Here is a 21,788-nt window from a genome sequence, read left to right as displayed (position 1 = left end):
CTGGCAAAGCGCAGACCAAAACCAAGATCTCCTTCTGTGCCCCCGGCCACTTCCCCCAGCAGGAGGGATCCTCAGAGAACCACTGCGTGCCCAGGTCCAAGTGCCCTTCAGATTTCTCCCGATTCTCCAGCTCGTTTGACGGATGAGGCCGTGTTTCCCAAGGCCACATGGCGAGAGGGAGGGAGAGCCGCGATGGTGGAATGAGACTGGTAGACTTTCCGGTCAGGGCCTGTCCGGGTTCTGGAATTCTGCACATTATTCTCCCAGCCCCCGTCTGCAGGAAGCCAGCAGCCTGCAGGGTGCTGTGCACTGTGGGGGGCAGGTGGAAGGTGAGGGTCTCTGCGCCCTTGAACTCTGCAGAAATATTTGCACAGCCCTGGTTGTGCTCAAATAACAGGGCGGGGTGGAGCAGCACCCCGAATCCCTGCTCCTCTCCTGTTGGTTAAGTGCAGCCATTTGTGCTAGACGGCCAGGTGTCTTTGAACTGAAAGGAGCTTATCTGGAAACCCTTCAGGGTGCCAGAAACAGTCCTCTTCCACATCGGCAGGCTCCGGGGCAGCTGGGCGGAGAAGAGCAAATATCACGGGCTGCTGCAGGGGGCGGGGGCCAGGAGCGGGTGGTGGCGGGATTATGAGGCATGAGGTCAGGCGAGAGGGGACAGCACAGAAGAGCCACCCTGTTGGCAGGCGGAAGCACAGATCAACACTCGCCGGCAGCTGGAAAGGCAGCTCTAAACCCTGCAAGATGCACACGATCGGGTGTGGTCTGAAGGGCACACCGATGAGGCGAGACAGCGCAGGTGCAGGCCCAGAACCGCTCAGCCGTTCACATGAGCATGTGGTGTGGGAAGCTTGGGGCTCAGCCTCAGTTTTTCCTGCCGGAAAATGGGCTTAAAGCAAAGACCCGAGTGCTTAGAGGTGATGTTTCCTTGCTGCCATAAAATGGAAAAGCCCAAGTCAATACTTCTATTCATCTATGCCAGGCGCTGGGGACTCAGCTATGAATGGGACAGGCATGCTCCCTGCCTTCAGGGAATTTCAATTTTAACACAGAAAACAAACATGGCAGAATGCAATGAAAACAGGTGGTGGTCTAGCGTGCCTGTGAGACCAAGAAAGCCAGTGGTAGGGACACGGAGATGGCAATAGGGGGTCTGAGTGGCTAGAGGAGTGACCAGCATGGCCTGGCCAGTGTTGCTCAATGGTTGAGCATCAACCCAGGAATCAAGAGGTCACCAGTTCGATTCCCAGTCAGGGCACATGCCGGGTTGCAGGCTCAGTCTCCAGTAGGGGGCATGCCAGAGACAGCCAATCGATGATGTTTCTCTCTCATCTATGTTTATATATACACCGCTGTATACCCTCACCCTGCAGATGGCACTTGCAGGTACCCAATGGGCATTTTTTTAAGCAAAGAAATTAATGATTTCCGATATCGTTTTACTGGAATTCAAAAAAAAATTTATGACAGTACCTATTTTTAAACATTTTTATTTGCATTTAAAATACAGTTCTACGGGGCCAAGCCCAGACAGGTCCCGTGCACGTGTTTACCAAACAAAAGATGACAAGTGCTGTGGTAATTAATCAGGTGGCATTGACTGAAGCTCTTAATGAAATGAAGCATGAACGGTGTGAGAAAGCAATTGAATGCCATCATCCGTGCCATGAATCATCTCTCGGATGCACATTTATTAAATCGGAATTCATAATGCTGATATTTTATCTAACAGGTTTGCTACCCTTCTGAGACTCCGTCGGTGGGTAAAAAGACAGATGTTTCCAGAGCTAAACTGGGGAGGGCGGAGGAAGCAGAAAGCAGCCAGACGGCAACTCGAGAGAGCAGGCGGCAAAATGCCATTCCCCGATGTTTGCGTTCTGTGCCATCGTCTTGAGATCAAATTCAAAGAAACCTTGGCGAGTGAACAGGATGCAAAGCCAAAGGCTTCTGGGGTCTGTCCCAGAGCAGGGAGACGCCGGGACGGTGCCAGAGGCAGCGTTGGTTTGGGAGTTTCAGAGGTGACTGCTATGAAGAGTCTAGTGCAGTGGTCGGAGACTGTGGCTCGCGAGCCACATGCAGCTCTTTGGCCCCTTGAGTGTGGTTCTTCCACAAAATACCAACTTCTGCGCATGGGCCACGAAATTTCAATGGCACTATACGTGCGCGCCCGCACGTGGTATTTTGTGGAAGAGCCACACTCAAGGGGCCAAAGAGCCGCATGTGGCTCGCGAGCCACAGTTTACTGACCACTGGTCTAGTGCAAAACCCTATTTTCCCTTCCCGAGGGTGAGGAGAGCTGGAGGGGGATCCGAACCCCCTCCCATTCCCAGGCTCTTCAAAGGCACCTGCTCCTGTTCGTGGAAGCAAGTACTTATCACGTCAACGTCACAGCGCGCCACCGCTGTCCCAGGCCCCTCTTTGGGTGAGCGAATGAAAGTGGACAGGGAAGGCTGTGAAGATGCTTAGCTCTTTTAACTGCGGTGGCAGTAAATGGTGGATCAAGGTGACATCGTCCCCCATGGCTCACTTCTTAGAGTCTTCTGTTCACAAAAGCATCCCTGGCGCCCTTGTGGGCAGCCCTCTTCTGCTGAAGGCAAAGGAGACCTTGCCTTTGATCGGCTTTGACACCGTGTGGCCATTCTCCTCGACAGCCTTTCAACCCACCCGCCTGCCAGCCAGCGCTGTGGTCCAGCTGCTGACCGACGGTCCCGTAGAATGTTCCCACACTGTCTCTGCACAGCACACACGTCGAAGGCGTTTTTCTCCCTCGTCGCCTGATTAGGTGGCTGTGCCTGCAGCACAAGACAATCGCGATTGTAAACTTGAACACCGAGACATTTAGAGAAAAACAACCGTTTGAGTCATCGTCTAGTGTAGCAGCGGCTGCTCCCTCTTAGCTGTGTTAAGCAAAGGACGTTCAATCCCAAACCCCAAAACAAGGAGAGAGAAACGCCCATGATTTGTGTGAGGCAGAAACTGCCAGTGAATGCAGCCAGCACATGCAACCAAACTCCCTTCCATCCTGTTTCTTTTAACGAAAACTGGAAAGCTAGGCACTCTGAGGGGTGCAGGGAGCTTGTGATGCATTTTGGCCCCTCCCACTCCACTGGGATTGGGGGCCAGGAAGGAGCTGCAAGTCACAGCTCCATGGTTCTCAAACCGAAGCCTGTGTCACAGCCACCTGGCTGGGCCCAGTTTCTGACTCAGAACCTAGGGGATGAGGGCTTGAGGGTGTGCATTTCCAGCAGGTTTCCCGGGAATGGGGACAGTGAGAACCACAGCCCCAAGAAAAGCCGCACTGGCCGGACCCTGCTCCTTCCCACCAGACGAGACGGACGGGACAGGATTCCTGGGCCTGCTCCTTGGTTGTTGGCGGCGCTAGGCCTGCCCTTGAGTGTAACATCTGCATTGAGACAGAGATTCCTCCTGGTGCCTTTGTCTCCTTAGAATCATTGATGTAGGCGGGAGAAAGGCACTCAGAGATCCACCTCAACACAGGGCCCCAGAGGAAACTGGGATCAGAGAGGCTGGGACCCTGGCCCGAAGCCACAAAGCAGAGGTGAACCAAGGTTGTGGACAGCCAGCTCAAGCCCGTCCCTCTAACGCTGCCCAACGTCCCCGAGGCAGGTGTTTGAAATACGTGGCTGATTCGAGCAGAGTGATGTTTCGTCTACAAGACTTCGCCTCCCTGGACCAGTGGCTCCATCCTGGTTGGCTGCACTTGAGAATCCTCTGGGGAACCTCACACACCACGGCGACAGCAGGCCCGACTTAGAGCGTTTGCTTCACTGCTCTGGGGTGGAGTCCAGGCACAGAATATTTTTAAAGCTCCCCGGGTAATTCACGTGCAGCTGAGCTGCAGAGCTGCTGCCTGGGCCGCAGGGAGTCGGCTCCGAGCACCGTGCTTCTCAAACAGCTGGGGTGTTTGCAGTGACATGGAGAATCAGCCGCGAAGCTCGGAAAACACGCTGACGTCTGGTGCCGCAGCTGGTCTAGGACCCGGCTTGGGGGTGTTTTAAAGACTTCCTAGGTGGTTCTTACCCGAGGGCAGGAGAGCCATGGAAATCCCAGCGGTCCTCAAAGCGCCGTCGCCAGAACAGCCTCCCCGTCCCTTGGGTGCTCGCTGGAACTGTGACTGTTGGGGCCCCTTCCCGATTTCCTGAGGAGGGAACATCGGGGCTGTTTGGAGGCCAGACGCGTGCTCCCTGGCTGCTGGCCCAGCGTGGGGTGAAGGGGTGAGAGCCCTTCTCTCCGCTCAGGACTGCGGGCGCTGCCACGGCTCCGGGGCTATGTCACTGCTCTCCTGTGCCAAACATTGCTGCATCTGTCCACGCACGAGCTCATAGAAAGTCTTCCCCACAGGGCTGGGAGCTTTATCAGGCACCGCCCCAATTCCTCCCCGCCAGCCTTCTCCGCTGCAATGCAGGGCAGGCTCACCCTGGCAGGGGCCACCCAGCTCCTCCCACCTCCTGCCCTGAGCCAATCAGGGCGACCTGTGCAGCCCCAGCATCTTCAGAGGGCTCTTCGGGGTCTGCTTTCATCTTGGGGTCCTGCCTGCTACACCTTAGTTACAGTCTCCCTCCCTCTGTCCCCAGTCTCAGGCTCCTCTACTTGGAACTTTCCCAAGCACCCCCCCAATGAAGAGTCCAAATCCTACCTGCTGAGCCTTAGGCAGAAGCCCTAGGATGATGGGGGGCGGTGGGAAGGGGGGCTCAGGAAGACCAAATGGGAAAGCGGGGCCCAGCAGAAGAGAGGGCAGTAATTTACCAATCTGGTGGGAAGGAGGAAGTGGACTTTTGCCCCAGACGGACCTACTGCCCACACCTCCCTTCAGATGCTCTGAATGACTTAATCACGTTCTGAATCTGAGATGCAGCGTGCACATCCCTACAACTGAGAAAAGGACCCTCAGCCTATCTATATATATAAAAGGCTAATATGTAAATTGTCCGCTTGGGAGTTTGACCAGGAGTTCCATCGCTCACTATGATGTGCACTGACCACCAGGGGGCAGCGCGGAACACGGTGGGCGATGAGCGGTGGCCATGGGGCACTAAGGGAACGAATGAGGGAAGGAGGAGGCGGGGAGGCGGGGAGACGGGAGGTGGGGAGGCCAGGCCTAGGGACCCTACCCTGCATGGATTTTGTGCACCAGGCCTCTAGTATTCTCTGAAGAGATTTAGGAGACCAGGAAGCCCTGCTGGCCTTGCTCACGCCCAGGAACATCACTGCAGCACTTCTGTTTTAAACACCTGCAATTTTTCACATTTACCTTCTCTCAGTCTGACTCACAGGCAGGGCCCATGGAGATGTGCCCGCCACAGTCTCTATTCCCATTGTCCACAGGGGGTGCCTTCGGGGGACCACAGGCATATTGAGCCTACATGTCATCACCTGTCCCTGTGCCCTCATTCTGCTGCTGGGGAAGTGGGGACCAGGCTGCTGGAGGGATTGCCCAAAAGCCACAGGGGGGTTTGTAACGGGATGCAGACCAACCAGCCCACTGCCTTCAGGGAGTCGCTGTGCGCCTTGTACCGAGACCCTCGCATCTCGGTGTTTCTCCAATGAAGGTGCCCAGACGCATATGAAATGTGCCCCAGGGTTTCATGAAGCCAGAGGAATAATGTGCCACATCTTCCACGTTTTGGGGTCAGAGGGGGGAGTGAAGAAGGTTCTTACATGCAGGGTGGGGACTAGGGTGAGGGGAGTGAGCAGTCTCTGCAGGCACAGACGTGAAGAGGGCACCAAAACACGCAGTAAGATAAATGATGTTTTCATGCATTGTTTTTAAAAATCAAAGCTAATACCCAAAGACGCATGACAAACAACACTTCACCATTTTAAATAAAGATCGGAGCCAATCTGCACTGGCGTAACCCCGACTCACTTGCCTCTCCCGGATCCTGCAACCGGTTCGCATAAAACTATTTACAAAAAGGGCTGGCCAGTTTGCCAACCAGAGTTTTTAAAACAGTGCGTTCATGTGCTACTTATTTTGATGACTGGGGGGTTTTGGTGTCTCCTTATTTTGGGCCCAAGTCAGCTGTGCGTCACTCTCCTCAACTTAGTCCCAGCCTTGCTCACTGCCAGTGATGTGAAATAGGCAAACGTAAAGCTCGCAGTTCTGCAGGGGTGGAATACAAAGCCGTGTGACTTCTCAAATCAAACAACAGACTTTAGCCCTGGCTGGTCTTGCTCAGTGGTTAGAGTGTTGAGGGTTCGATTCCCAGTCAAGGGCATGTACCTCGGTTGCAGGTTCGATCCCTGACCCTGTCCGGGCACGTGCAGGAGGCAACAATCGATGTGTCTCTCACACTGATGCTTCTCTCCCCGCCCCCCTTCTCTCTTTCTCCCTCCCTTCTACTCTCTCCAGAAATCAGTGGAAAAAATATCCTCAGGTGAGGATTAGCAACAACAACAAAAAAACAATTTCAAAGCCATTTTGTGCTGTGGAGATGCCAGCAGCTTCCTGGAGGCCTGCGGTCACCCTCCCAGATTCACGGGTGCTTCTTGGAAATGGCATTGGACAGGACTCTCCTGGGGAATCAGGCGAATCGTTCTGCTCCGCTTTGGAGTTGAAGAAGCTGACATGGAGAGATGGTCGGTGAATGACCGCACTACCGTGCGAGCGAAAGGTAAGTCCAGGCAAAGCGCGGCCGGGTAGCTGAGTCAAGACACACAGGCATCGGACCCCTTGCTTACGTGATCCTGAAAAAAGACGCGTGAGGGGCCTACATAAGCCCCAGCCGCCCTGTCAGCCGCTTCTCCCCGCACCAAGGGCCCGTGCTTCCAAAACAGGTCAGGCCTCGTACTGGCCACTTCAGGAAGAAATGCCAGGGGGCTGGCAGATATTACACAGCACCGTGATGTGGGCATCAGCACCGGGCAAGCGCACAGCCTCCAGTGGTTCAGATCTGATCTGATTGTGCCCCGGGGCGGCTCCCTAAAACCGAAAGCTGGGACTCGGTGCCGTCTGCGTCCAGTGTGCCACCCCCCCTCCCTCTGCTGCCCCTCTCTTGGGATTGGTCACCCCCGACCCCACCCGAGCCCACTTGGCATGAACTCCAAGACTCAGTTCACACATCAACCCTTTGCAGGAGCCTCACTGACACCTCTTCTGCATCTTTCATTCCTTACATCACTCATCCGTTCCATAAACCCCTCGTGGTGCTACACAGCCCAGCAGTGTGAGGACATGGCGGGGGAGGAAGAGACATGGTCTGAGCCCCCACGGAGCTCAAGGTCTACTGTTCCCGTGGCACCTGGTATCTCCCACCGTGTGAAGGGACAGTTTCACATTGAACCCCACTGGCCTGGTTTCATCTTGCTCTCTCCAGCTTGATTGGAGCACCTCAAAGCCATGTCCTATCCATCTTTATAACCCCAGGAATAGAAGGACCTGGCCCAGCATGAGGGCCCAATGAGCATGTGAGCGAATGAGAGAGCACATCAGTGTTTATCTTGCTTCAGTGTTTCCGTGTCTGATCATTGTGCTGTGAGCCAGGCCCTCTGGCCGTTTCTGTCTTTGCCCAAATTCCCACTTGGGATACTCACACAGAGCAAAGCTGCCTTTCTATCTAAATGAGCCAGGAATCGTCTCCATCGCTCCAATCAGCGCACACTCTCGAGCCAACCAGCCAAAGGGCTGTTGAAGGATTCCAAAGGCATGACTAATGTATTATTTCTGATTGGGAAGAGGAGAAAGAGCTCTCAGCGAACACTCTCCTTAATTACATGAAGCAGACACCTCCTCACATCCAGCCACGCACGCCTGTTTGAGTCTCTGCTCCCAGCCCTCCTAGCCTGCCTGCTGTCCAGCACGGAGAGATGGAAGCCACGCCTGCTAAACGAATAATCGAAAGGACCCACACTCTACCCGCTTGGCACAGCGGGATGATGTGTGATTCTGTAGCATCGATTCCTAATGTTACCCATGTTCCCAGGTCCTTCATCTGAATCTGAACACTGTTCACCTCGAAATCTCAGTGCGCTTTCGAATTAAGGAGCTGCTCACAAGGGGCCAGGCCTCACAATGAGCCCCCAGCCAAGTGCAGGGGGAGGGGGACCCCAAGCCTGAACAGCCACTGATCTCACAAGGGAGGCTCAAGGGGGTAGAGGTCAGCCTTCCAAGACAGAAAAACCAAGGCCATCCACTACTGTCCAGGTGAAAAGTTCTTGTCCCTGACACTTGAGGACACATAAGGTCCATCTGATCGTCCTCTCACCAGGGTCCCTCTGATGACACAGTCAGTTCATAATCTAGTTTCTTCTTCCACGGCCCATTCCACACCCGCTCCCCTCTGTCGGGAGGGCTCTTTCTACTGAGGGCGAACCGAGCCTCATTTCTTGGAAGTCTGAGTCCTCTGTGGTCTTGTTTGGATGGGGTTCCCACAGTGGCATTGGCCGGGACTTTGGGAAAGGGAGGCTTAAGAGTGAGCCCAGCCTGTGCCCCTGGGTGGCAAGCATAACCCTCCGCGCTCACCATCTGGGGTGCAGCAGCACCCGGCTCCTGGGGGCCGTGAGCCTGTATGACCTCCTCTTTTGCCTGTGTGCTGTACAAAGAACCCAAAACTCCCATGAGATGTTTTAGCTTCCAGTTCCTAAAATCCATCCTGGTGCTCCCTGGTGGAGCTATTCCTCCCGCGGGCGTCGGGGCCTCTGGGTTAGAACATTCCAAGCGACCTCGGCGTAGAACGGCATGGCTCCCCACACATCCATGACCACGCTTAGCTCAGCACAGCCTTGTGAGAGGACGCCCGTCCACAGGTGAGGGAGCAGAGGCTCCAAGCAACGGCTCCTTTCCCCAATGAATCGCAGAGCAATGTTTGAACATCGGCACGAAAGTCTAAAGCCCGGGTCCCTTCCCTTGCCCCAGGCTGCCGCTGTTAGGATGGCACTAGCCCCCATCATCCTGGGAGCATGCGATGTGTGTGCCCAGACAGACAGACAGACAGACAGACAGCCTCTGGGACTTCTAGGGGCCAAAATTCACTTCCTTCCACGCCCTTTCCTCTGTAGGCCCCAAGCATTTCAGAATTATAAGAGCAGAATGTTCTCTCCATCTTTTGCCTGGGACCTGGGACCTTGTCTGAACTGACCAGGCTCGAGGAATCTCCAGAAAGAGGCCCCGATTGAAAAAGACACAGCCCCATCAGGTTGCTGATTTCTGGGCCTCGAGATTAGCAGGCACCTCTTGGGAGCAGGTTCAAATCAGAGATCAACCAAAGAACCTGTATGCATATGTGCATAACCCATGGCCACTGACAACAGGGTGGTGAAGGCCTGGGGTGGGGGTGGGGGCGGGCTGGAGGGGGCCAATGGGGGCAAAGGGAGGACATATGGAATACTTTCAACAATAAAGACTGAAAAAACAATCAGAGACAGAGCCTCTAGGGAACTCACCTTCACAAAATCCCCAAGCCTCCTTCCTGGGCCCCGACACATGAAAAGAGTTCCCTCTGCTAATGTATTAATTAAAATGAAATACTAATGGCTGACCTCTATTATTTATTGGCTGTTTTTGGAGAATAAAATATTGAGACCCAAAGAGGAATCAATTTCCCCCAGCCTCTGCCTCCTGAGCAGGCCGGATTCCCGTCACATAATAAAGAGATAAGCGTATCAGCAGCATCAATTCCAAGACATCTGCTGTAAATGTTGATTCTGAACCAATAAGAAGATTATAAGCCCCGTCATAAAATATCTTCCCAGGATGTAAATTATTCAAAGCCCTTCGTGGGCAGACACAGTATCGCACGCCTCGGTGATCCCCGTTCTGGGCAACACATTTCATTTATTAAAGCCAGAGAGAGCCTCTGTTGATAAAGCCCCCTGAATAAATAATAACCTCCATTTCCCTCTTCCAAATTATTTCCACGATTAGAATCCGAACTGTTTGTACCAGACGTGTCAAGAGGGCTGCCTCCCTAAGCGGTGGGCGCGTCCACACGGAGAAGCTCAGCGCCATATGCCAGTCACCCCCATGCTTTCCTGGGAGCTGGGCAATGGCTCCAGCACTGGAAACAAGTTCAGGGGACTCATCTTTACAAGTTCAAGCTGCAAGATGAAGGTCGGGTGATGTCATGAAAGGGCTGGAGTCCAAACCTGCTTTGCCCTTCAATCTCAGCATGACCTAGGCATGTTATTCAACCTCCATAAAATTGAGTCATACAGCCCTGGCTGGAGTGGCTCAGTTGGTTGGAACATCGTTCTGTGAACCAAAATGTTGCGGTTCGATTCCCAGTCAGGGCACATGCCTGGGATGCAGGCTCGATCTCCAGTAGGGGGCGTGCAGGAGGCAGCTGATCAATGTATTGCTCTCACATTGATGTTTCTCTCTCCCTCTTCCTTTCTCTCTCTGTAACAATCATTAAAAAATCTTTTTAAAAAATTGAGTCACATAGAAGGTAGGGAGTAATATGTGCACACACTAGGCACAGAGTCTGGCTCATAGTAGGTTCTCAGTCAGTATTAACCAGATCAGCGACCGCGGAATAGACCTCATGGGGCACACTGCTTCTCACCTCATGGAGAGAGCTTCAGAGTATCCTGGGAAGTCCTGCCTGGCCCAAATGGCACCTTTGTTCACACAAAAGCCAGATAAACCCTACCCATCTTTAAGGCTCCATTCAAATGCCATCTCCTCCATGAAGCATTCCATGATTTCCTCCCTTGGATTCTTTCTCTCCTTCCAACCTTTCTCGAACATTTACGGAGTGCCTATCCTGTGCCAAGCATTGATCTGGCATCTTTTCAGGTACAATCTTGTGTAATCTTCATTACAACCCTGCAAGGCAAGTGCTGTGGCCATGTTTTATAGAAGAGGAAATTAGGGTTAGGGAGGCCAAGTCTTGCTCCAGTCACACACTGAATAAGTGATGAGGGCAGAATCTGACCCAGTTTTGCCTGATGTTCTTTCTTTTCCACTGGCTGTCCTGCTGCTGGACCCACAGCTCATGCCTCCTGTCCGGGCGTCACTAATCTCCCTGAGCACACCTGGGTCCTGCTGGGAAAGGGCCTTTATCCTGAGAGCATCAATCAGCCTCACACAGGACCCTCCCAGCCCCTGGAGACCTGGGCCAGAGCTTGTCAGGGACATTAGAGCTCCATCTGCCTGGCTCCCAGCTACCTCAGCCCCAGTCACTCATGGTACCCCCAGGTCCCCCAGGCCTTCCTAAGCCCAGACCCGAGATGACAACAGTAACTCACACTCATTTCTCCTGCTTCTCCATTCCCCATTCTGTGCCTCAGTTTCTCCACCTATAAAATGGGGATGGCTGGCCTGGCTCAGTGGTTGAGCATCAACCTATGAACCAGGAGGTCATGGTTTGATTCCTGGTCAGGGCACATGCCTGGGTTGCGGGCTCGATCCCCAGTGGGGGGCATGCAGGAGGCAGCCAATCAATGATTCTCTTTCATCATGAATTTTTCTATCTCTCCTTCTCCCTTCCTCTCTGAAATCAATAAAAATATATTTTTAAATAAATAAATAAAATGGGGATAAACATTGGTGCTATCCTGAGCAGCAGCAATGAAGATCAAATGAAATTGTGAATGTAGCATGTTTTGAACAAGCCTGGAACATGGACAGATCTCAACAACAGCAGCTACTGTTGCTATTATCTTCAAACTTTCTGACTTCTTCACTCTGACCCCAAATCCATGCTCTCCCCACTGTGCACTGAGCACTGTGCCTCCCCATAGCAGAAAGCTTGGCATATAGTGCATAGTCAGCAAATTGTGAATTGCTGCTAAATTCTTTTACATTCTCCAGAGCACATGCTAATTAGTGGGAGAGTGGGGGGTCCAGGATCTCTGTAATCAGACAGGCTGGGTTTGAATCCTGCCTGTGAGACCTTCCAGTGACAGTCCTGATGAGTCACTCACTACTCCCTGAGCCTCTACTTACACATCTATAAAATGGGGCTAGGGGACAGGGCTAGATGCCAAAGCTGCCGGGCCACTGTAGATGGAGAGATAATCAGTCTGCAAAGTGTCAGGCACATACCTAGGACACCATAAACGCTCACTGCCTTCTTCCCATCAACCTTTTTCTCTCACTTGTCCTCTTTCCTCTCCTACTCCCTGCCTAGTGGCTTCTTCTTTCTGCATCCTTGGTTAATAATAGCATCGATACAGCACTGTCCTCCATGGACTGCCTGCTCTTGTGTGTTTGGGGGTGTTCTATGTTGACCCATTAATCAGTTTGACTTTATCTCTCTGGGGGAGGGGTGGGTAATAAGTGCTTCAGCGATGAGGACCAGAGCCTGCCTCACCTTGAGTGACAGCACCTGCTGAGACATGGCCCACGAAGGCCCTTGGAAGGAACGATCCCCATCAACCATGCAAGGGAACATTCGGCAAAAAGAAGTGCCCCAAACCAAGACACAAAACTCTCCATCTCCCTCCATGCTATGCAGGTTATATCCGCTATTCTAATCCAATTCTAGGAAAACAAAATGGCGGTTCATTGTGATAAACAAGCTGAAACCTTGTCCAACAAATACTGCCAATGTTCCCATGTGCACAACAAAATAACACACAAGCACTAAAATGATGCAGGAGCCACTGGCTGTGGGCAGGGGAGCTGCAGATGTTCCTGCGAACGCATCAGAAAGAACGGGTGCTCTGCATTACCGCCACCCAGAACACGGGGCCGTCTGGTAAACCTGCTCCCGCAGCGATCCTGGCTGTCAAGCGCTGACAATCACACACGCAAAAGCCGTGTTGTGTATGCATTTTGCAAACGTATCACTTTGGGAAAACAGAACCAAAACAAATTGAGAAATCACATAAATAATGACTTTGAGCTTCAACTAATTAATATGACTGTTTAATTACAGGGGCACAAATTAATAAACAGGAATTACTCCAGACTTCCAGCAGGCAGCCTGTCTCTGCATGCCATCACAGAGGTGTGGGCAATGGGGTGGGGGAGGCCTAGCTTTCCTTTGCCAGGTGCCTAGCTGGAGGGGCATCAGGAAGAGGGGGTGGGGTGAGGCCACCGTGCAGGGCGACCAGTCCTCTCAGCACCACCTCACTGCTCAGACTCACTGAGCCCTCATCGACATCAGCAGGTACAGCGTCCACCAAGACATCGTCTCTAATTAGGAAACCACTCCTCACGCAGCTACCGGGGCCCACAACATGCTAAGGCTAAAAATGAAACAGAACACAGCCAAGAGGCAAGAGTTATTAAGTAGCTACTATCTGCCAGGTACTCTGTCTCTCTGTGTTTGTGTCTCTCTCCCGCCCTCTCTTCTCCTCTTCCCGAATTTGTTTTGGTTTCTGGTTTCCCAAAGTAATGCTGTTGAAATTTTTACATCTATCACTTGCTCTGCATGTCTGATTGCCAGGTCTTGACAAGGCAGAATGGCTATGGGAGCAAAATGCATATCAGACTCCTCCAGGTGGATGTATCATCTACATGGGAGATGGTCCCACTACACTGCCCTGAATACCGAGGCTCCAAACATCAGCTGATCTAATTCTACTAAAGCCATGTACCTGAAAAGCAAGGTACTGGATTCAGAACTCTGGTTGTCTAAGTTTGAAGTCTATGAACTTTTCATTACAGCAAGCTTCTTTCTAGAAAAAAAAAAATGCTCTACTTCTCCAACGTTCAGCTAATGCATTCATTTGCTTCTTTTTTTAAAATATATTTTTATAGATTTTTTTTTTAGAGAAAGAGGAAGGGAGAGGGATAGAGAGATAGAAACATCAAGGAGAGAGAAACAACATTGATTGGCTGTCTCCTTCACATTTCCTATTGGGGATGGAGCCCGCGACCCGGGCATGTGCCCTGACCAGGAATCAAATTGGCGACCTCTTGGTTGCTGGGTCAACGCTCAATTGCTGAGCCACACCGTCTGTGCTTATTTGATTATTTTCTCTTTCAGTAAAATTAGTGTGTACCTACTAAGTGCAAGTTTTGGACTACATTCTGGGATACAATGGTGAGCAAAAGCTGACCCAGAACCCACTTTTGAGAAACTTCCACGGGCAGTAAGAGAGAATGACATGGATAAAATAATCACACAAATCACACAAAATGGCCATGGCCTTTGATCACGGCTTCATAGGAAGAGAAACAGGGCTCTGAGAACGTGCAAAAGTGAAGGTCGGTTGGTCAGGAAAAGCTCTCCTGAAGAAGTAACAAAGTGCAATCTCAAAGATGAGTGTAAATATATAACATATGGGACAATAATAACGTGTGAATAGAGAAGAATTTTCTATACTTGTTCTCTCTGTTTTCTCCCCATCTGCTCCTCAACCTGCCCCACCTAACGTGCCCTCTGCTCCCATCACTCTCCCATAGGGGTTCATGCGATGAAGTGCAGGGCCATGTTTAGTCCTGCATTTACTTGCACATTTTGGACAGAGTTGATCACTCCCTTCTTCTTGAAATCATTTACTCCTTGACTCCTAGGCATGAAGTTAGAGAGAAGAGGGGTGTTGTGAGAAGTACTTGATGGTCCTCGGCAATGGCCAGAGAAACTCCAGGATGAGAACTTAGCCTCCTCAGCGCCATCTTCTAAGAACAGGCGCTGGGCAGTTCTCGTTAATTTAGTGTTCACAGGGGAGATGTGTTCAGGTTTCCTTACCACCCCCTGTTTCCAGCCCAAGTTTCCTTGGCCATTTCCCACGGGTTTCTTAGATGAAAGCACCATGGATTTTATCTAATAATAGACCAGGTTCCTTAGAGTTCCCTGTGCCTTGCGGTGTACACCAAGGGCCACTTGGGGTTGGAGGTGGCTCCGCATTATAAAAAGAAGATCCTCTTTATTTTAAATACTCGGATTCCACATAGGAATTTTCATGTAAGGTTTTTGTGACTAGAGAGAAAAAAACAAATTTATAAAACCCATCATTATGTTATTTGCTCCACACTTTCTAGTTCTAGAGTATTGTTTTCTATTCGGTTCTCCCATAAACCTATCAAAGCTAGAAGGAGGATTATTAACTCTAGTGCACAGATCACAAACAGCTCAAGGAGCTTAGGTTCACGGACCAAGATCACAAAAGAGGACACAGCATAGTGTGGGAAACTGTTTATTGCCTTCACTATCTGATAAGCATAGACAGAGCACTCCCCGAAACCCCCCGAAGGCTGGGTGCCTTTGAAGCCCTCCCAAAGGTCGGAGCTAGGCAGATATTGAGTGTTTCCTTCCACGACTCGCGTGGAGTAGGGTTCGGTATCTGAAAGAGGAGCCGCACAGCAAATGAGAGAAAAAGACACGAGATAATTTTGCAATATTGGGGGACCAGGCGGCAAGTCCCGAAGGACTTCTTCCTCTGTGCTCAGGCCTCACCAATGTTCATGGTAAACATGCTATGAACCTAAAGCATGTTCAGGCTCATTTTTTTTTTTGTGCAAAAAATTAATATTTAAAGTTATCTAGACTGCATTAAAAATTTTTTCCATAAGCCTCCTAATTAAATCAAAAAAGGGGGATAGTGGAGGAATACCATGTAAGGAAAAATATCCTGTAACTAAATTACATCTAGAAAAATTTCTTTTTTTCATTTTGTAATGCTAACAGCAAGACACCCATGAAAAACATATGTGGTGTCAAAATAAGCCAAAGGAAAATCATTTGGGCAAATATAAAAAGGATTCCCCAAGTAAAATTTCAATTATTAACCTTTGGTCGAGAATATGTTTGTATATTTTCAGAGAACAGCTCCAAGACCATGTGGATTCCTGCAACAAGGGATCCCGGAGAGAAACTGACCAGATTGCTCCAGCCACAAAGACAGGAGAGACAGTTCAGAGATGGAGATGGTGGAAGACGCCTTGCCATGCTAGCAGTCAGCAGCTGTGCGTCGCTGCAGGTTGCCCAGGACCAGACCAGAAAGGACCGGACCTGCATTTTCCACCATCCAGAACCAACATTTCATTGCTGGCGTGTACACATGAACTGTTGGACATTGAAACATGGACTTAGAACTTTTGGACAATGAAATTGGGACTTGATTATTTTTTAAAGAAAAAATAAGGGGGAGATGTGGGAAACTGTTTATTGCCTTCACTATCTGATAAGCATAGACAGAGCACTCCCCGAAACCCCCCGAAGGCTGGGTGCCTTTGAAGCCCTCCCAAAGGTCGGAGCTAGGCGCCACCTCTGTTTGTCCAGACAGTGGTAGCTGAAACTGCTCCCCCATTTATTATTATGTAAATCCTTGCCGATGGGCTAGTCTGCCTGTTGCAGGGGGTCACCTGCCTAGGGCTATGCTATGGGTGCATCCCAGATCAATAAAAAGCTTGGTGAGGCCTGAGCACAGAGGGAGAAGTCCTTAGGGACTTGCCGCCTGGTCCCCCAATATTGCAAAATTATCTCGTGTCTTTTTCTCTCATTTGCTGTGCGGCTCCTCTTTCAGATACCGAACCCTACTCCACGAGAGCCGTGGAAGGAAACACTCAACAGCATAGGACAGAGGTTGCATTCAATTCCAAGACATTGGACTTCATACAAGCCCCGGAATGGAGATTTGAGCCAATTTTACCTACTCATTAAGGAGATGTCTTCAGGGAACATTTAGCGTTCTTAACGCAGAGAGAAAGTAGAACGCCAGCTTAACATTGCTTTCCTCTAGGTGGCAAGGTTAGGAGTAAATTTAGTTCCTTCTTTGTGCTTCTCTGTGACTTCTCCAATGTGCATGCATTACTCTTATGTTTAGAAAACAGAAAATAAAGGAGTATGATTATGAAGTCAATCAATGAGAAAACAGAAGAAGGTCTTCTACTCACCTTGGGGATGGGGGGTGCCTAATTGTTTGGAACTGGCTCTGAGTCTTGAAGATAAGAACGGATGTCAGTCAAGTAAAGAAGTGTGAACCGCAAGTGTCTTAGCCCCTCTGTGCCTCAGTTTAGCTCTGTGTAAAGAGGAGGCAATAAAGCTACCTATATTGGCCAAGGCTCTTGATTATAAGCGGCAGAAATGCAATTCACACTAGTTTAGAGTGCAGAAGGGTTTCACTGAGTCACAGCAACAAGGAACTAAGGAATCTCACTGCAGTCCTGGCTCTGTTTCCATTCGTGAGCTCTGCCTTCCTCTTCGCCCTGCTTGCCCTCCCAGGTTAGCACCCCTGGTGCATAGAAAACCTTTCTCAGAGCCCACAGGCCATGTCCAAGGATGATTCTGCTAAGCCAGCTTGAATCCCTTACCTCCGAGACCTCTGCACTGAACCAATCACTGTGAGCAGGTGTTGGGGAGTAGGAGGGACCCACCCAATCCTATGAGTGCACCTTCGTGCCCAGTAGCCTTCTTCCTGGAGACCCAGCTCTGATGTGATGAATGCTGAACAAGGCAAATGCCTGACCAAGCCAGATGGGGTGAGCTTTTTCACAGGCCAGAGGGTCCAATTTATGTGTGCTGTTAGAAGGTTTAATGAGCTTGTGAAAGGCATTAAATAAGTAAATTTGGTAAACAACATTTCAGTACCTATCAGAAGGCGGAAAAACAGAAACTTTAAACTCAAGCTAACAACACAAAAAGGAATGCTTGGTAAGAAAACCAAAAAGAAAAAAGGATCAGCTGTCACTTGCTGCCATGGACTGTGGGCCACTGGGGTTGATGACAGATCACAACATGGTTGGGTGAAAACCTGCTTTGACAGACATTGACTGGGTAGCTTTGGGGGAGATCAGACCCCAAAACCAGAAGCCATTGCTAACTCCCTGAGATCCTGAATGAGACCCTCACCTCCACATTGGCCACTCCAGCTGAGAATCCATCTGCCACTGACTGGGCTTATAACAAGGCCAATGTAGCGAAGGCTGGCTTGGTAGAAGACTTTGAGAAAAAGTTGAATGTCCTGAAGGTTCCTGTGCCAGGGGATAAATATAGTGCCTGGTGGATGCTGACAAAAAAGAAGGTGTGAAAAGTTGTGCTAAGTTTTTGTCTCTCCCAAAGACCAGGCTTGAGCGATATGAGAATGAGCTGGGGAAGATGAAGAACAGAATTCTCTTTGATCAGATGACCTTTGAGGATGTGAATGACGTCTTCCCAAAAACCAATCACACAAGAAAAAGTATCCCTACTGACCTCCCAAGCCAATTGAAATTAATAAACTTGAGTTTGGGAGAAAGCTTTGGCCCTTGCATTATAAACTCTGGACATTAAAAATAATTATATAGCTCAGCCTGTGTGGCTCAGTGGTTGAGCGTCGACCTATGAACCAGGAGGTCATAGTTCGATTTCCATTCAGGGCACATGCCCAGATTGTGGGCTTGATCCCCAGTAGGGGATGTGTAGGAGGCAGCCGGTCAATGATTCTCTCTCATCATTGGTGTTCCTATCTCTCTCGCCCTCTCCCTTCTTCTCTGAAATAAATTTTTTTTAAAAAAATTTTAACTATATTATGCAAAAAAGAGACCAAAAATAAGAAATTTAGGTTCAGGAGAAAACCACCATGCCACAAGGAAAACAACAACCAGGTATGTGGCCCCTAAAATGGACTGAACCCTTTATAGCCACCAAGTCCTTCCTTGGGAACCACTTTTGCTGCTCAACTATTCTGAAAATTGGAGGCAAGCATTGCAGAAGATGCCCGCCCTCAGTCAAACTCCAACTAAATTAGATATTGAACAAGACACTGAGGACCTGGCAAGAATACACACACACACACACACACACACACACACACACACACACACACATGGGCCTCAAGCTGCTGGGAGATGATAAATTGTCAGTTTCTCTTTAACATGATTGTGTCTCATCACCATCTCCTATAATGGATTTGGTGGCTTTTGTTTTTAACCTGTGAGGATTAAAATCAATTCCCAACTAGAGCTGGGAGCCCCAAACCATAGAGCTGCAAATATATCAATTAATCAATCAGCTAGTCAGTAGATTAGCAAGTCCATATGGAGGGCCAACTCTTGCTGGATATCTGGCGAGGGAAAAGAATTAGGAAATATGCCCCCTCTAGGTGCTTCAGAAGGCATTAATTCAGCTTTTAAGGCAAGAGCAAACCTATTTCCAGTAGAGTTACACTGGGTGGGCATGTCGCACCCTCTCACTGGTCTTATCTTATGGATACGTTTGATTTTGGACCCTAGAGTAATCCACAGATTTTTAAAACCATATATATTTCTATTGATTTCAGAGAGGAAGGAAGAGGGAGGGAGAGAGAGAAACATCAATGATGAGAGAGGATCATTGATCGGCTACTTCCTGCATGCCCCCCACTGGGGAGTGGGCCCGCAACCCAGGCATGTGCCCTGACCGAGAATCGAACCTTGGCCTCCTGGTTCATTGATTGACGCTCAACCACTGAGCCACACCAACCGGGCAGTAATCCACAGATTTTGACTCACACCTTTGCCCCACTCAGATATTCACATTGGCAATATCCTTATATATTGGCTGTGCTCCGAGGGCATTTCACAGGAGGCAGAAAGGATGAAGACGACTTGGAATAGAATTCAAATCCCTCCTCCACCATTTACCTCCTTGGTAGCTTTGCAAAGTTATTCAGTCCCTCTGTCCCTGGTATCTTTAACCACCAAAGCAGACATGTGCCTTGTAGCCCTGCAAGGATTAAATGAGATCACGAATGTGCAGTGCTTAAAATAAGACCTGATTCAGAGTTAATGTTAGTTTATTAACATTACAATCACCATTCAACTATCAGGTGAGTTCCTAATAGGTTGTGTATATTTTTTTAGTCCATAAAAATATGTATAGGCATGTTTTGATCTTCTCATTGTGCCTGTCCCCATCCCAAAATGGACTTCCTTACAGTACAATAATCCTATTCAATTCTACAGACTTCCACTTACATGACAAATATCCCCTGGCTTCAGCCCAAACAAAAACTAATTGTCCCTTTGTTCATCTGTGTGAGAGTTTGTTTTTCCAGATGAAACATTTCCAACTCTTTCTTGTACCTTGATGTGTTTTTCTAACAACAGACACTGCATGAGTTAGCACAAAGACAGGGTGTCTTGGAGCAAGGAAGTAAGAGTGCATGAAGTAAGTGGTTCTCTCTGAAGCCACAGCTTGTTGAAGGAATGTGAAATAGACAAGAGAATATAAACTTGGAGGTCAGGAAAGGTGGTGACTTCATTAATCCTGCCCTCCCCCTTCCACCTCTTATGGGCTGCTAGACTCTGAGTATATGACTAAATCAGTGCAAAATCAACAATTGTTCTTGCCCTTCCAAGACTGAAGTTAGCGTGATTTATGGACATCATTACCTTAAATATTCCTCACAGTGATCTTAACAAGTCTGAGACTCATCACGACCCTGAAGTGAGAAAATCAATGGAGATATTTCCATGGAAGGCTCCGGAGAAAGAGGCTTAAGGCAGAAAACAAGAGGTTCAAGATCAAGTCCTGGTCCTACCGTCAAGACCAGGGTGACCTTGAATAGGCCTCCTCTTCGTGCTGGCCTCGTTTTGCTCATTTGAGAATGGGGAGAATTAGACAAAAGGATTGATTAAATATACTTGGTGACACTCCATTCTCAGACTTAACATGCCAAAAAAGCTTACTGTTCTCCTCTCTCAGCTATTTTAACCACCACACCTGCAACCTCTTGCTTGCCAACAACAAAAATCTATAATAATAAAAGCATAATATGCTAATTAGACCGAAGGCTAATTAGACCGAAGAACAACCTTCTGGACGAAGCCGGGGCTGCAAGGGCTGAGGCAAGTCGCTGCGGCTTCGAGGGCTAAGCCCCTTGCACGAATTTCATGCATCGGGCCTCTAGTAACCAATATTTGCTGAAAGCAAAATATGGGTCGGGCTGTGCCAAAGGGCTTATCTTATTTAATGCTCACCACAACCCCCTGAAGTAGATGCTGTCATCTCCCCTAGTTGATAGTTGAGGAACCCAAGGCTACACTTGACTCCACATCACAGCACTGCTGCTCAACATTGACCTAGGCTTCCAGGACACAGGACTTGCCTCAGTCACCTCTTATCTTCCCTGGGGTCTTCAAGGCATCTCCCTTTGTTTGTCAGGTCTTCCTGCCCCACCAAGTTTGGGCTTTGATTAGGTCTTTGACCGGGGAAAGGGTAATGGATGGTTCAGAGACCTTGGAGGTGAACTGAGTGGAAATAGTCCTGTCCCAGCCCGGCAGGAATGCGTGCCCTCCGGTGACCTCCACAAGCCTGGCTGTCCTCATTCAGAGCACTTCTGCCTCTGAGGCTTTTGGGGATGTGAAGTGGCATCATGTGGATTGAGCTCCAGGCACAGCTGCAGACACACCCCTGCGCAATGACCCTACTCTCCCTCTACTCATATCCCACTTTCCTTTAAGACCCAACCCTAAAAAAGCTGCTCTCTGGTTTTGGAATTGAGCCATCCCTCCTTGAACCTATCTGGGCCCCAACAAGAAAGAGATTACACATTGAAAACAGCGTGATTGGAGGGAGTGGCAGGGGAATTATGTCTGAAGGGGCTTTGCACAAAGGTGTGTGTAGAGGGTGCTAAGGTGAGTCTCAGCAGCAGCAGAACTTTACCACCCCAATGACCAAAAGGCTGGGAAGAGGGAGTATTTACTGGAAATCAGAGAGAGAGAGAGAGAGTTTTCTTGAGAGAAGCAATGACCTTCAATCAAAGGGCACAGCCTGCCAAGGGGCGACCTGGCATGGAGGCAGGGAGGGGATAAATACTCTGACCTCACTCTTGGCTGTGAGAGTTCATTCCAGAAACATAGCATCGGCCTGGGCTATTTTGCTAAACTATATGTCATGCATTCATGATTGTACTGATTAACAGTGTTGCTTTGTAACTTTGGGTCCAAGGCATTAGGGGCTGCTGTGCACCAG

The 21,788-nt window shown here is 49.7% G+C and overlaps 1 pseudogene; it reads left to right on the top strand.

Annotated features, from left to right (window-relative positions):
• Window positions 1-17,591: 17,591 nt before the first annotated feature.
• LOC118674774 lies at window positions 17,592-18,139 on the top strand (annotated as a pseudogene).
• Window positions 18,140-21,788: the final 3,649 nt, after the last annotated feature.

The sequence above is a fragment of the Myotis myotis genome, unplaced genomic scaffold, assembly GCF_014108235.1.
Source record: "Myotis myotis isolate mMyoMyo1 unplaced genomic scaffold, mMyoMyo1.p scaffold_m19_p_19, whole genome shotgun sequence".
Classification (NCBI taxonomy): Eukaryota; Metazoa; Chordata; class Mammalia; order Chiroptera; family Vespertilionidae; genus Myotis; species Myotis myotis.
The sequence above is the reverse complement of the archived record's forward strand: the minus strand, read 5'-3'. Positions and strand labels throughout refer to the sequence as shown.